We start from the raw sequence: 17093 nt of genomic DNA, 5'->3' as shown, positions 1-17093 counted from the left end.
TTCTGATTAAAAAAATTAATATATGAGTCATTTTTTATAGAGGTGTTTGATATCATATGTTTTTTACAATGTTATTTATGTTTAAATTTGCTTCAAGTTTATAAACACTTATTCTTAGAAATTATTATTTTTAAATGATAATTTCTAATGGATCATATTAAAGATTGAGTTACGTCCACACAGATATTATGTTTTCAAGTTTTCCAAAGACTATATTATTATTGGTATACAACTCATTTGTTGGGTGTATATGTGAAGTCCAATAGTCTTTCTTTTATTATGCACATTTTATTATTGTTTCCCTCCAAATTGTTCATCTCTTCATTTCCTTTGAGACTCTATAAATATGTATTGGAGGTTCATTATTATGGATTGTATTCGAAGAGCTGAAGTTACAGTTGTGATGTAAAGTTCAAACATTTACCTTAATAGAGATCTTTCCTGCAGTGTGGGCATAGCCACAATTTGTGGTGAACCATGATAAAATCATGTGTTCGTGTTTTTCTATTTCTTTTGCTTGTTTTGTTCTTTTAGTATGCACTTTCAGTAAACTTCACAATTGGTATCAGAGCTTGGCGTAGTAGTTGGAATCGATTTTGGTGTTTGAAAATCCAAAGTCATGGAAGATTTGTGAGTGTAGAAATTCTCGAGATAGAATTTTAGTTTGTGGAAAGTTCAGATGCATTCATTGCTAGTCAAGAAAGACTTGGTAGTAGCAATTGATGGAAAAGCAAAGAAATCGACTACAATGAAGGATGAAAAGTGGGATAAAAATGATGAGAGAGAAAAGGAAACAATATTTCTTTCTTTATCATGGAATTTTTTATTCAATGTTCAAACAAATCTTCGACAAAGGAAGTTTGGGATAAACTTCAAAGTACATACGAAACAGCCTCAATTGCAAATAAAATATTTATTATGAAGAAGCTCTACAAGCTAAAAATGAAGGATGGGACTATGATGTCAAATCACATAAATGACTTGAACATGTTATTATGTCAAGCAACCTCGGTTGGCATGACAAAAGATGATGAATCAAAAGCTATCATCTTGTTGTGTTCATTATCTGATAGCTGGGATCTCGTTGTTACAGTAGTTAGTACTTCTAAGTCCTCAAAGAGCAAGCTAGCCTATGATGAAGTTATGGCAACTCTACTTAGTGAGGATATGTAGAGAAGCAATAAGGAATCCTCATCCGGTGATGCTTTGATGGTAGTCAACACCAAAAATAGAGGAAGATGCCAAAATAGAGGAAGGAATAGTCATCATAAAAGATCAAAATCAGCTAGGCTCTCGAAGTCTCGAGAAAGGAAAGGAGGAGACTATTGGTTTTGTGGCAAAAGTGGTCATGTGAAAAAGGATTGTAAAGGTTATAAAAGAGCACAAGAACGAGTGCGAGAAAGTGAAACCAACACTATCTATGACAAAGATGGTAGTGTGTTGATTTTATCTACAACCGAGAATACTTCAGCCTCATGGGTTTTGAATTCTGGCACATTATTTCGTGCCACTTCTTGTATGGAATACTTCTTGAATTATCAAGAAAGTAAGTTTGGTGATGTATATTTGTGTGATAATAAAGCATGTGAAATAGTAAGCAAAGGAGATATTTTATTATATTTGAAAGGAGGTGTTAAATGGCTATTAAAAGATGTGCATCATGTTCCAAAACTAAAGAGAATTTTGATTTTTGTAAGTCAACTATTTGCACAAGGTTTTGCCACTTCTCTAATTGATTCATGGAAAGTCATAAAAGGATCCATGGTGTTAGTTGCAAAAGGAAAGAAGATTGGGAGCTTGTATATTGTAGAAAATATTAGTGAAGTGGGGGCTACCATGTCAGTTGAAGATAGCAATTCAGAATTGTGGCATCAAAGGCTTGGTCACATGAGAAAAAAGGGCCTTGTTGTTATGCATAAAAGGGAGCAATTACCGAGACTAAAATTAGTTGACTTACAATTTTGTGAAGTCTCTATGAAAAATAGAAGTGGGTCAACTTCTTGAGGACCAGACATGAAAAGAAAGGTACTCCTTTGGCTCTTTTTTATTCTGATGTGTTTAGACCCACCAAGGAAAGCTCTATTGGAGGAGCAAACTTCTTCGTCACCCTCCTTGATGATTGCACAAGAAATGTATAGATTTAGATATTGCATAAGAAATCTGATGATTTCAGCAAATTAAAAAATTTTAAAGCTTTAGTTGAGAATTAAACTAGCCACAAAATAAAGTGCTTGTAAATGAATAATGGTGGAGAGTTTTCCTCATTTGAGTTTGATTCATTTTGTGCGGACAATGGCATCCATAGAATTAAGATTGTTCCATTCACCCTGCAAGAAAATGGAGTAGTGGAGAGGATGAATAGAACAATCCTTGAGAAATGTCATTGTATGCTTTCTAATGTCGGCTTAAGCAAGTAGTTTTGGGTAGAGGCATGTAATACAGTGGTATATTTAATCAACCGAAGTCCCTCTTCTCGGTTGGACTTTGGCATACAAGAGGAAGACTGGCTGGGAAAGAAAATCTCATATTCTCACATTCAAGTGTTTGGATGTGAAGCTTATGTACATCTTTCAAAGGAGAAAAGACAAAAGCTTGATCCAAAATCACAAAAAGACATTTGTGTGGGCTATGATGAAGACTAGTTCAGTTTCTTTAGTGCCTACCCCTAGTTTGCATTTTTACTATCATTGCCGAACTCTTTTAGGCCAGTTTATGCTTGATTACTAGTAGTATGGTTTTGAGATTATTAGATATTGTTTTACATTCAAGTGAATACATGATGAGATTACTTGGTACTCTATATTTCATGTATGCATGATGATCATTACAGTGCTTTCAGTTATTGATGATGATTAGTTAGATGGTTTATTATCCTATGTGTTTTCTTATGGATACTTACCCCATACTACATGTGTATGTTATGTGTGTTTGTTTTCTTTATGTATGGCATTCCTATATATGGTCAAGGATGGGAGTTGTAGTCACCTGTTAGTCGAGACCTACACGATGCACCACTTCTTGTCATTGCCTATTTAGCTTAGAATATTGTATTTTTACATGTGTGGATTTTATGTAGGTTGCAGGTACCAGGTATCAACTTCCTTAAATTGCCAAGATGGGCATACCCTATCACATTATCTCAATGGTAAGAGAGGGGATATAAATTCTTAAGTCTAAATCCTAAACCTTTCAGTTATTTGTCCTAATTGACAATTAGGAAAAGTATCTAAGTCGTGAACCCTCTCAATGTGTCGGATGATGTTAATTCATGATTATAACTCTTTAATTTGATTTTGTATGTGTTTTTCTATGATGGGTTTTTGTATTTTGTTTTGTGAGTCTTTGGTGAATTTTCTATTAATTAACTCTAATTAAAAGATTAAATTAATGATTTAATTTAATGGAAAATTATTATGATATTTTAATATTAATTATATTTAATTAATTGAGAAATCAATTAAATAAAAGAATTAAAATTCAAGATAAAAAGTTATAAGAATAAATTTAGAATGCAATAATATTTATTTAATTTAATAATAATATATTTAGAGTTCATTTTAAAATAAATTGCTAAATATTATTATTATTTAAGTTAATAAATATTTTATCAATTAAGTTTCGAAAATAAATTAAAAAGTGAAAAGAAATTGATTTATTAGAAATTTTAAGTTCGCATGATGCGTGTATGTGATTAAAATATAAGAAATTAATTAAAAAGATAAAACAAGTATATTTAATAAAGATATTTTAATTGCATTTAGTGTGCATGGGATTAAATTTAATAAATTAATTAAAAGAGAAGTCACGTGAAAATTAAATAAATTTATTTAATAATTCAATTTAACGTGTATGGAAAAGATAAAGAAGAGATTAAGAAAAGTTAATAGGAGTTAAAGTCTAGTGAGCACAGAGTTCTCTCGGGTAAATGCACAATTAGTGCTCCGATTTAAGGAGAGAACTCTTTATCACAATTAGAGGGTTCATTTTTGGGAGAGAGGAATTTGAGACGCAAATTTTGGAAGAAAATTTCGAAGTGAATTTTGGAAGGGAAATTTTGGGAAGATTGTTAGAGACAAGTTCTTGGATAGAAGTGAATTCTCTTGCAAATCTTCTAGGTGGTTGTGCATTAGCATTAGGTTAGGTAGGGTCTTGTGTTCTAATCATTGATTGAATTATGCAATTTGATATTCCTATCTACTTCATGATTGTAAAAACTTGTCTTCTCAAATTTCATTATACGAATCTGTCAATTCTTCATCCTAAATCTTTTGTTGTTCATTTTCATCTATATATAGGGATTTAATAAATCAATTTGAAAACCTCATCCATAGGCTAAAGAAAAATGTAGTTAATCCAAGAGGGTTTGTAATTAATAGAATTCTAATGGTTGGCTATATTTTCTCTATCAAATACAGATAGGAAATTATATATATATATATATATATATATATATATATATATATATATATATATATATTATTATTTTTTTTTTTTTTAAATTTATTTGTAACTGTATATATATTGTTTAAAATTAATTTTATAGAATTTAATTAAATTTTAATTTAAAAAAAAATATTGTGATTATTTTTATAAAATTTATGTAAATTTAAATTAAAAGTATATAATATTTATTGTGGGTTATTTTATAATAATTTAAAAAAATTAATTAAAAATATAAAAAATATATAATTTGGGAGGCAGGGGCCACCATCCCCCCACCTCCCTTCTTACATCCCATGGCCAATGGACCTATGTCAGCAGGGAGTTGCATGACCTTCCTATTTGAAGCCTACGGCTACCTTTAATAAGGGTCACATGACTGATTAAAAGATCGCAGTTTGTTTTAAATTTTTTTTATTAAAAATAAATTAAATTAATTTTTTATTAATTTTTTTAATATTAATTTTTAATTATTATTTTAATTAATAATATTTATTAAAAAGTTTTAATGTTATTGTTAATTATTATTAATAATATTATTAATAAGATTTTAATAATTATTTATTATTATTTAAATAATATTTATTAATAAAGTTTTGTTTTTGTTTATTAATTTAAATAATAATGCATTTAAATATAGTTAATTTTTAATTAATAAAATTATTGATAATTTTAATTTTATTAATTATTAATAATGGATATTGCTGAGATATTAATATAAGTACTTAGTTTGATAATGATTAATTAATTTAATAAAAAAATGTAGGTTTAGTTAAATTTAATTAATGATGAATATAGTTAAATGAAAATCATAGATTTACTTTAATAATATTGTTTAGACTAGAATTACTTTTTTTTTTAATAAGTTAAATAAATAACTTGCCTTTAGATCATTTTAGAAAATTGATTTAAATCAAGTTGGGTAATTGGACTTTTATTCAAATATGGAAAATGGGTTAGTTGTAAGGGTGAACTATAAGACTATTTACTTGAACACAAACATCGAAAACTAAAACCTTATTGTTTAACTCAAAACCATGTGTTTTCAAATCAAACCAAGCTATGAAACCTATACTCTATTTGTTATGTGTTATTTATGTTTGGGTTTGGGGTTGACTAGAGTGTTGACCAATTTAGGGCATGTACCAGAGGCTTGGGAGATTATGTGATTGTGATTTTATGGTGTTTGATTTCAATCCTTTTTACCCAACCATGGTAATGTGATGGTATGCTCTATGATATGTTTGTATTTACTGTTGTTATTGCTTTGCAGTCTTCTTGTGTGAAGCTAAGGTGTATGTATATGAGATACCTGACTTAACCATCTTTGAGTCCTCGATTAGTTATACTTGAGTTACTTTCCAGTCACCTTGATGGGACTAAAGTGTTTGCTTTGATCTTGGTGATGTCATGTTGTGACATGTTTGACTTAACTATTATGAGCCATTGATCAATATTATTGGGATAGTTTCCAATTGCTCATTGAGAACCAATGGATGATTTATCTTTGATGCTTTCTAGTTGCTTGTGGAGAACTGATGTGATTATTGTGGATTATCTTTTGATACTTTCTAGTCACTTGTATAGGACTAAGGTGATTTTACTATGATCCTTTAATTTGTTCTTTTATTGAGCCTAGGGTAGGTTATCTATATGTAGTGTCAGGAAGTGGCTTGCAATGATGTTTGGGGGCCCTAAGTGGCTCCAAGGGTAACCCATTGTAAGTTGTTTAATAAGTGAAAATATTACACTAAATGGGGATTAAAATGAACCTAATAAGAGTCTTATATGTTCTCACCCATGCCTTGAGTGCTAGTACAGACTAGGATGGGAGTCTAGAGAATGCTTGGTTGTGACCTTGCATTCTATAGTATGCCTTGTCAGTATGAGAGAATACTAGTGGCTGAATAGGGATCACTAGGGACCCTAGAGTCCTAAGAAATTGCCAAGGTAACTCCAACATGATTCATGCAATGACACTTGCCTGCTTACATAGTAGGTTTCCTATGTGTCTTTGTGTGCCTCTGGGAATTAGATGTCATTCTTTATTAGAACCTTTGAGTTAGAATACTTTTAGGATTTCTTAGACTTAGAGATTACTTGTGTTATGTGATTTGATATCCTATTTAGGACTTGAAATTATCTCCTCAGCACGGTGGAAGTGGCCCATTTAGGTTCCATGCAGTCGAGTGTCAGTGCTTTTTACTCTTACCATTGAGATCTATCCATAGTCACCATGGCTAGAGCTTCTTGGGATGCTTGTTTATCATGTTTAGATAATGTTTTTTACTGACACATTTCCTAATATTGATGATTTGCATGTGATAGGCAATGTTATCTACTTTGTAGGATCATCCTATGCTTTATTCTAGCATATTAGATTTCCCTATGTTTATGTTCTAGTATGTTTTAGTAGTGACATCCCTATTATGATAGTACTAACAATCTGATTGGTGGCTTGGGATGTTACGCATGGGGGATGGCTAGGGCCCATGATGGTCTTATGATGTTATTGATGGTTGGGAGGAAATACGTACTTAGATAGTTATGTTTTATGATGGATAGTTGTGTTTTATGATGGATGTTATATCTTTTATGATGGATGGATTTATCATGTATGGTACATGGTTTCATTTATTTTATTGTACTTATATCATGGATCTGAACAAGATGATGTATTTCTATTTTTACATATGTATATTATTTTAGCCTTTCATACCTTGTGACATGTACAGTGGATCATTGAGCATTCTGAATTTCATTTGCGAAGAGGCATTTGGAATAAATTTATATTATTTAAAGGACATTGGAATTTTTATTATTCTTTCATGTGGATGTGGTAGTTGCTAGACTTAGTATTAATTAAATTTAAATGTGACTCAATGTCTTGGGATCCTTAAGGAATGTAACCTATTATGTATACCTATAGTTGATTGTATGTTGTTGCTTCCACTACTATGTGTTTATTGTTTATGATTAATCTTTCTTGTTTAAAACAAAATGTTTGGCAAACTTAGTAAAACATTAGGTTAATTCTTTTGGATCCCTTGGCAGGACGTTATAGTTTGAGAATATGGGGACCCAGTTGGGAAGAAAATTATCAAAAGTAGAGATGTTGTCTTCAATGAGAAGGAATTTGCATAATTACACAAGGAAGGGAAAATGGTATGTGAATATGCCCCTTTCTCTATTTTTGATAATAACTCTAATACTGACAGAGATCAAAACAATGTTTCTTCTAGCATTTTATCTCCAAATTCAGTTCTAGCCCCTATCCCTCTTTCCACTTCATCCACTAGCATATGGAGTCATTCCAATACTATTGATGAACAGAATATTGAAGAATTAGGCAATCACAGTCTCAATAAGGAATAGGGTAATTGTTACATATTGTGTCCCCTGCCAAATATTTAAATTTTAAATGCTTGCCTACCAACGATCACTTCCCGATTTTAATGCTATTTTAAATACCTAAAGGAATATCGAAAAAATACTTTAGGCTAACCTTATGATATTTCTTTCCCTGCTCATTTTAGTGTTTCTGTGGGCCCGCAAGTCCTCCATTGTCAAATCTCAAAAAATCTATGGTTGGCACTATCTTGCCATGGGAAGTTGCGCGTCATTTTGCCATGGTGACATAGCACCTTTTGGCCGCATGGCATAGATGACATAATGGACCTACCCTTCTCCAAAGTGATATTACAGCTCATCCTTGGTGGCAGTTGTTAGGTGGGTCATAGTACGATGGTGATATTTCATTGGTCTGTTCAGCCAACTTAATGTGCAGTCGTACAATTTTGTTGATCACCGTCAAATCTAACGAAATCTACGACAAGCGCTATCTCACTATGGGAAACTACGAGGATGTTACGCATAGCAACATAACGCCATTGTGCCACATGGATCAGTGGGGCCAAATCTCACCAAATGAGGATGCCAGGTTGTGTCAGGTGGTTGCCAAGTGGATTCATGAACCAAAAACTTTATGGGGGCAAAGCGCGGTAATATGGCAAGTCTTCACAATCATCAAATCTAAGGAAATCAACGATGGGCACGATCTCGCTATGGGAAAGTGCTTGAAGGATATGCATAGCGACATAGTGCCTAAGTGACACGTGTCCCAATGGGTCTGGTGGAGATAGTAACAGTTAGGGGCACTGACAGTTAATGTGACTGTTGCAATTAGAATTTGAGGAGTTCACGTTGTTAGTAATGAACGATGTGGTCAAATTCATGAAGACCCGTAAGGTGGCATAAAGAAATAAGCTCGTTGGTCCATGTGGCTTGTCCCACTTATAGAGTTTAGTTGACTTGCTGACTCTGCTAATTCAGGTGCTTAGGAATGAAGAAAGTTGGGATTTTTTATGCGATCTGAACTTTGTAATCAATCCCAACCTCCAAAAGTGGATGAGAAGCATACAAAGACACTCTACCACCCCAGTCTAATCTATCTACCGAGTCAGAGCACAGTTATGGTGTCATTTCTATCCTCTCTAGTCCCTATTCCAACTATGATTAGATATCATTGCATTTGGATCCGTATCTAGATCAGACTTTCTTTATGATTGTTCTTTGCAGGACTTAATAGCAGGTAGTTGCGAAGTAACCATAGTTAGAGGACATCTCAGTTATGCCTGCACTATAAAGGAAAATTTTGTAGATTTTGTAAAGGTCGATCATTCTCTGTTGTTCTCTGTTGTTGCTCTACAATTTCAATGTAAAAGTCCCTTTGCCTCTTAACCAAGTGATATTCTACCTTATCTCATTCAGCCATTGGTGTTAAAGTCCAAGAACTGTTTGCCCCTCACTGATGTTTTGTAGAGATCTGTGATCTACATGAGTGTATCTCCTTTTGGGTAATGAATGATAATATAAGTGAATCCCTTTTCCTTATGTCATTTATCTTGGTTTTCTAATCTACATGTGATTATTAGATTAAAGCAAGTCTGAATGTGTATATCCTTAGTTTCATTATGGTTCAATAGTGCATGTATGGGTAGAGAGTGGTCTGAACACTCTATTTTGGTGCATCACCTCTGTAGATTAGATTAGGTAGATCTACTTTCATGCTCTCCTTCTCCTTTTTCCTCTCCAAGAGTAGTTAAGTGCATTAAGAGGAAGCCGGTCTTCTCTGGAGACTCAACCTCACAATTCAAGTCCCACATCTTGGAGGTTGTTTCCATGTTTCACTAGGTTGTCCTCACGCATAGGCTTTGGACAAGGGTGCAAACCTAAGTGACAACAGATTTTGGCATGCTCGATAGGACAACTTTTTAAAAAACTTCAAGCCTACTAGTATCAAAAGGGAAGATTTCAAGATCAATATCGAGGAGATAGTACTAGCTTCAGTGTTTAAGCCTTTAGGAGGCTCATTCTTCAAAGTACTTGGTGACTCTAAGCTTCAAATACATATCTGGTTCCAAACCAAAGTTGCAGTGATCTATGCCTAGAGCTAAAACAAGGGCATCTTCTAGAGGTAAGTTTCAATATCAAGACCTTTCATTTTCAAACCCTAGAAGAAGGAGGACTAGAGTATCATTATCACCAATTAGGAGTGCAATAGTAACAAATACACCTACAAGATCTATCTCTACTCCTCCTACTGTTAGATCTTAACCTAGACTGCCATCAATACATATCAATAGATCACTTGTCTATATGGCATTGCCTAGAGCTCATAAATTTGCCACCTTTAATGGTGGAAGCCCTCTCTTATTAGCCCAAAGACATGACATACCAGTAGCTGCACTCAAAAGTATACCAGAGTTTACTGGTGAAACTTCTATCTCTCCCTTAGAACACATTCAAGAAGTTGCAAATGTTTGTAATATCCATGGTATTACAGAGGATGATGTTGTAGTTAGGCTCCTAGCCTCATCCTTGAAAGTAAAAGCACTACAATGGTATAGAGTTTTAGCTCATGGTTCTATAATAGATTGGGATGGATTAGGAGCAGGATTGTGCAAACATTTTTAGGATAAAAGTGACTATTTTTCACTTTTAGAGCAGTTGACTACTATAAAAAGAGCCCCCCATGAATGTATGATGAATTTTAATTATAGATTTCAAAAGACATGGGATAGAATACCTACTTCAGTGAAGCCTACCCCTAGTAATGCCTTCTTGCATTACCTTAGAGCTTTTAATAGTGATATTGCCACTACAATCCAAACTATGGGAGGAGATACCTTGCCTAATGCTTATGACATAGCAATAAGGGCAAAAAGTATATTAATACAAGGAGGTAAGCTAGCTCCAAGGCCTCCTATTCCTTTCTTCCCTAATGTTCCAAATCATCAACAAGCAATGGCTCCTCTTCCTACAATTTCTACATCACAACCCTTTGTCCCAGTCCCTCAAGCTTCTACATCTTCAAATGGGATAGATGAAATCAAAGAGATGATGCAATCTCTAATGCTGAACATGGATAAAAGAGAAAAGAACCTAGAGAAAAGATTGCAAGATTATGGGAAGAAGCTGGAGGATAACTCCTCTAAGATGCAAAAAGTAAGCAACAAGGTGGTGACTTTAGAAAGATAGAAAGCTCAAGGTAGTAAGCCTCATCAATTTCAATATCAAACTCCAAGTAGTGGTAGGCCTCCAAATCCTAATCATTGGAAAATTTCTAGTGATCAAAGTAGGTAGGGTGGCCATGCTACAACCTCAAATGTAAACCAAAGTAAGGCCATAGTCCCTCAAAACAATATGGCTCAAGATCAAGATTTTTGTCCCTCCTATAACTACTCCTATGCCTATTGTATGTGTCAGAAGGCTAAATCTTTTATGGCTTTGAAAATCCAAGAACCTGCAACAAAACAATCATATAGGGAGGACCAATTTAAAGATGCCTCAGATGTGCAAAGACAATCTGATTGCTCTTTTATGAATCATCAGATGGAGGAGCATTGTAATGTAAACTAGGATTCCATTGCTCATAATACTAGAAGCAAAAGAAGAGCTATGGAAGATGTTGTTCCCCTTCCTCCTAATCAGGCCTCAACTTCAAATGCAATATCTCATGAGCAAGCAGCAAATAATCAATCAAGTACCTTTCAGCAGCAAAGGCAAAATCATGAAAAAAAAGATACAAGTGATCCTTAGGTTATTCCATCTCAACCTCATAAAATTGCAGCTCTCAAAGCTTCTACCAATACACTTGCTATGCCATTCAGTGTGGTAGAGAAAATGAAGAAGAAAAATGTGAATATCTCCATGTGGGATGTTGTTGCTACTATACCCATGCAAAAGAGGTTGCTGCAGCAAGAACTGGAAAGAATTGAACCAAAGGATCAGACACTCAGTATGGAAAGTGCCACAAGCCTAGTACAACCATCAAGGGAGGTAGAAACAAGTAAAAAGGTTAGACCTCCTCCATTCTATGTTTCTCTAATTATAGGGGGAAAACTAGTCCATAATTGCATAATTGATTCAGGGGCTAGCAGTTCAACGATGCCTAGGTGTGTTTCTAATGCTTTGGAAATGAAATATGAGCCCATTGTTAGGGATGTATTACAGTTGGATAGTAGTACTATCAAGACTGTAGGGATCCTTAGGAATGTGGAGATGGCCTTGCATGCATGCCCTGGTTGTAATATAACCCAAGATATCTCTGTTGCTAAGGTCAAGCCATATTTTTCCATCTATCTGTCAAGAGACTTTACTGCCCAAATAGGTGGTTACATATCTTCTGATTGGTCATATATGTTTTTTAGAACAAGATATGGAGCCAAAGATACAATTAGAGTAGAGCCTCAAGCCCTCCATCATAATGAATCTTACACCCCTAATTCCATCAACATGAATTGCCCTATTCTAGAAATGGATGAGAGTGACATAGTAAATGAGCCCACCACTTCTTTAGCAGAGATACCTGATTTTTTCTCGGATGAATGGGCCAATGCATATCAATTTGATCCTATGTCAAAAACCCTTGAGATAGGTCTTAGTACATATTGTATATTGGAGAAAGATGCCCTAGTTCCCAATCTTGTGGGTACTAAAGAAGATATGAGTGGGATATGGAGGATGTACTTTGATGGATCAAGAAATAAAAATGGATCAGGAGCTAGTGTGATGTTAATTTCTCCTACACAAGTAAGGTATTACTTCTCATTCAGTTGCACTAATAATGTAGCCAAATATGAATCCTTGATTCAAGGTCTCCTACTTGCTCAAAAAAGAGGAATCCAAGCCTTAAGGGTGTATGGAGATAGTGATTTGGTGGTTAATCAAGTGAGGAATCAAAATACCACCAAGAATGGTTTGCTCAAGTCTTACAAACATAGGGTATGGGATTTTCTTGAAGGTTTCAATGTATTTAACATCCAAAGCATCCCTAGAAAAGAAAATAGGCATGCTAATAGACTTGTAGCAATAGATGCATCTTATGATGTGCCAGGGAATCTTGAGGAGGAGAAGAACCAACAAATTAGAGTGGTAGTAAGGCCTGCTATCCCTAATAACAACACCCATTGGTAGGTGTTTGAGTCTGATGAGCAAATTGTTAGCTTCTTGCAGAATGAAGTAGAATTTTCAGACAGGAACTAGTTGAGACTGCAGGATTAGTATGGTGACCAAATCATTCATCTCAGTTCTAAAAAATTGCCTAAGGGTCTCATTACCTTAGAGAGTATTTTTAATCCTAATGATCAAGCAAGAGGCAGAGACATGAACCTAGCTACTGATGAAGATGATCACACTCTAGTCATGGTTGCTGATGCAAAATCCTTAAACATGGGGAAGGTATGTTCTGAAATTGAACAAGAAAATTTTATTCACCTATGTCAAGAATTTAATGATATATTTTCCTAGACATATGATGATTTAAAGGGTTTTGACCCGAGGTTATTTCAGCATACCATAGATTTAATTAATGATGTAAAACTAGTAAGACAAAAGTAGAGGCCAGTGAATCCTAAAATTGAACCCTTAATGAGAAAGGAGCTATCCAAGTTGATTGAGGCCAATATAATTTTTCCCATCAAACACTCATCATGGGTAGCAAACCTTGTCCCTATTAGGAAGAAGAATGGAGAAATTAGATTGTGTGTGGACTTTAGGGACCTTAACTAAGCTTCCCTTAAAGATCACCATCCTCTCCCTTCTATGGAGAAGATTTTGTCCAAGGTCAGTGGTTCAAAGAGATTTTCATTTCTTGATGGATTTTCAGGGTACAATCAAGTGCTGGTTAAGGAGTCTGATATATATAAGATTACATTTACCACTAAATGGGGTACCTATGCTTATTGTAAGATGCCATTTGGGCTAACCAATGGAGGTTCTACATTTTAGAAGGCAATGGAGATGGCATTCAAAAGATTGATTGATAAGTTTGTCTTAGTTTACCTTGATGATATCACTGTGTATTCAAAGAATGTAGAAGATCATTTTGATCATCTAAGACAAGTATTCCTAAGATGTAGAGAGTTTGGGGTTTCCCTTAACCCAAGAAAGTGTGTCTTTGCTACTAACCAAGGAAAATTATTAGGACATATTGGATCTGAGGATGGTTTAACCATTGATCCAGAGAGAACAAAAGGAATACTTTCCCTCCCTCTTCCTAAACATAAGAATGGGTTGCAAAGGTTCCTAGATAGGATAAAGTTTGTGAGAAGATTTATTCCAAATATTGCTACCATGGTGAAACCTCTTACAACTATGCTCAAGAAAGGTATGGTCTTTGCATGGACCAAGGAAGGGAAGGAAAGTTTTGAAGAGATCAAGACAGCCATAGCCTCAACCCCTACTCTCTTGAATCCAAATTTTGAGAAAGATTTCATTCTTTATACCCTAGGTGGTGAGTCAAGTATCTCTGTTGTCTTGACTCAAACAAATGACAAGAATGAAGAGCAGCCCATAGCTTTCTTTAGTGAAGGGCTTAAAGAATATGAAGATAAATATAGCTATGTAGAGAAGCAAGCCCTTGTAGTCATCAGAGCTTTAAAGAAATTTAGGCACTTCTTGTCTCATAATAAAATTCATTTGTTGGTACCCCATGCCAGTGTGAAGGATTTCCTTTTGAGAAAAGATATTAGTGAGAAAAGAGCTAGCTAGATTACTAAAGTGATGGAATATGATGTTGATATCCAAATTACCAAGCTGGTAAGAGGGAAGGGATTTTGTAAATAGATGTTATCATCTCAAGAACCTGATGAGGAATCTGCTATGATACTCATAGAGCAACAAGAGGCAAGAAATAGTGACCCAAGGAGTTGGATGGATGATATGATGAATTTCTTATTAGGAAATGGATACCCTTAAGGATTAGATAAAGCTAAAAGGAGACAGTATAGATTACAGTCAATTCCTTATGTCATAGTTGACAGTGTCCTCTTTAAAAAATAATTTAATGGAGCCCTATTAAGATGCCTTGATACAGACCAAGCTAAAAGAATGATCAAAGAACTTCATGATGGTCCTGATGGTGGTCATTTCTCAGCAAGGACAATTGCAATGAAGATCATGAGAGCTAGTTATTACTAGCCATCTCTGTTTCATGATTGTCATAAATACGTGAGGAAGTGTGAAACATGTGCCTTCTTCTCTAGCAAACAAAGACTTGCAGCTCTTCCCCTCTATCCTATCCAAGTGGATCAACCTTTTTCCCAATGGGGATAGGATTTCATAGGCCCTATCAACCCTCCTTCTAATTTAGGTCACAAGTGGATTTTAGCTGCTATAGATTACTTCACCAGATGGACAGAGGTAGTTGCATTGAAGGATGCCACAGAATCTTCTGTTGTTGAGTTCCTTGATGGAATTGTGCCCAAGTTTGGTGCCCCTTCAACCATTATTTCAAATAATGCAAAGTCTTTTGTTGGAGCTCATATTTGTGCATGGGCAATGGATCATAATATCTATTTGAGCACATCCTCAAACTACTATCCTCAGGGTAATAGTTTGGTTGAGTCCTCCAACAAGAACCTGATCAAGATCATAAAAAGGACAATAGAAGATAACCAAAGGTGTTGGCATAACAAACTGAAGACTACACTGTGGGCTGACAAAATAATGCCTAAAAGGTCAATAGGGAATTCACCATTTGTGTTAGTCTATGGTAGAGAGGCAAGGCTTTCAATTTCATTAGAGTTCCCAGCCCCGAAATTAGCTCATCAGTCAGAACTAATTGAAGATGATGCCATGATAGTGAGAATGGCATAACTGATGGAGCTGGAAGAGAAAAGAAATTAGGCCATGCAGGCCCTAGAGAGACATCAATGACACGTAAAGAAGAGCTTTCATAGAAAAGTGTTAGAATCTGAAAAGATTAATAACCCAGAAAACTAGTGCAAAGAGTAAATATCTAAACTATGAATGCAAATGATACAAAATCAAAATAGCATCATAGAGTTAGTCTCCAAGAGAGTAATGCAAATGCTGGAAGCAAAATAGCATTAAGAGGGTGCAAAAACAAGAGATACAAATACAAGCCAGGTAGCATGCTTATATAGGCTAGGAAGAGGGAGGAGGTGGCAACACCAACCAATAAGGAGCAACCATCTATCGGACTAAAGATAGCAAAGTATCTTCCCAAGATAGCTAATTGATGCTCACATGTAGGAAGGTGACACCTCACAACCATTCACCTAATAAGACATGCTTTATTAACCTAAGCGAGATTATTAAAAGTGTAGGAAAAACCTATCAAAATAGGAAAAATAAAAAACTACACTAACAAAAAGCTAGGGTCAGAACCTTCAAAGAAGGTAATTTGGTTCTGAAATGGGATGCAGATAGGGCAAAACTAGGAAGACACTCAAAGTTTGATGCATTATGGAGTGGTCCCTATCTAATTGAAAGTTGTAAGTAGGCCAACACTTTTTAGTTAAGCAGGCCTTGTGGTGAGATTTTGCCTATCCCAGTTAATGGGATCTATCTCAAGCCATGTTTCTGATAGGGGTTGAGGTTCTATGCATAGTTAGCTTAGTTTCATTTCCAGTTTGTTCCCTACTTTTCTAAGAACTGCACGAGCATAGGATTGTCTTTGTGACACAGCAAATTTTGAAATTCTGAAGGGTGCAAAGGAGGAGCTTTCATCTCTAGTTCCAGTTGTAGAGATAAGGGTTTCAAGGATTTTCCTCTCAGAAGTGGGGTTAGATTTTGACAGTTCTCAGAATCTACATATTTTTTGACTCTGAAGCCCAATGGATGCTTTAGGCCATTGGTCTTATGGATAGTAGGCTAGCATCCCCTGTAAGTCACCAAAAATGTTACATATTGTGCCCCCCACCAAATATTTAAATTTTAAATGCTTGCCCGCCAACGGTCACTTCCCAATTTTAATGCTATTTTAAACACCTAAAGGAATATCCAAAAAATAATTTAGGCTACCCTTATGATATTTCTTTCCCCATGCATTTTAGTGTTTCTGTGGGCCCGTAAGTCCTCCATCGTCAGATCTCAGAAAATCTACAGTTGGTGCTATCTCGCCATGGGAAGTTGCACGTCATTTTGCCATGGCAACAGAGCACTTTTTGGCCGCATGGAACAGATGATGTAATGGGCCCACCCTTCTCCAAAGTGATATTATGGTTTGTCCTTGGTGGTAGTTTTCAGGTGGGTTACAGTACAGTGGTGATATTTCATTTGTCTATTCAGCTAGCTCAATGTGCAATTGTACAATTTTGTTGATCACCATCAGATCTAAGGAAATC

The sequence above is a fragment of the Cupressus sempervirens genome, chromosome 5, assembly GCF_028749045.1.
Source record: "Cupressus sempervirens isolate cs-2001-9-10 chromosome 5, ASM2874904v1, whole genome shotgun sequence".
In the NCBI taxonomy this organism is placed as follows: Eukaryota; Viridiplantae; Streptophyta; class Pinopsida; order Cupressales; family Cupressaceae; genus Cupressus; species Cupressus sempervirens.
Note: the sequence above shows the minus strand (reverse complement) of the source record.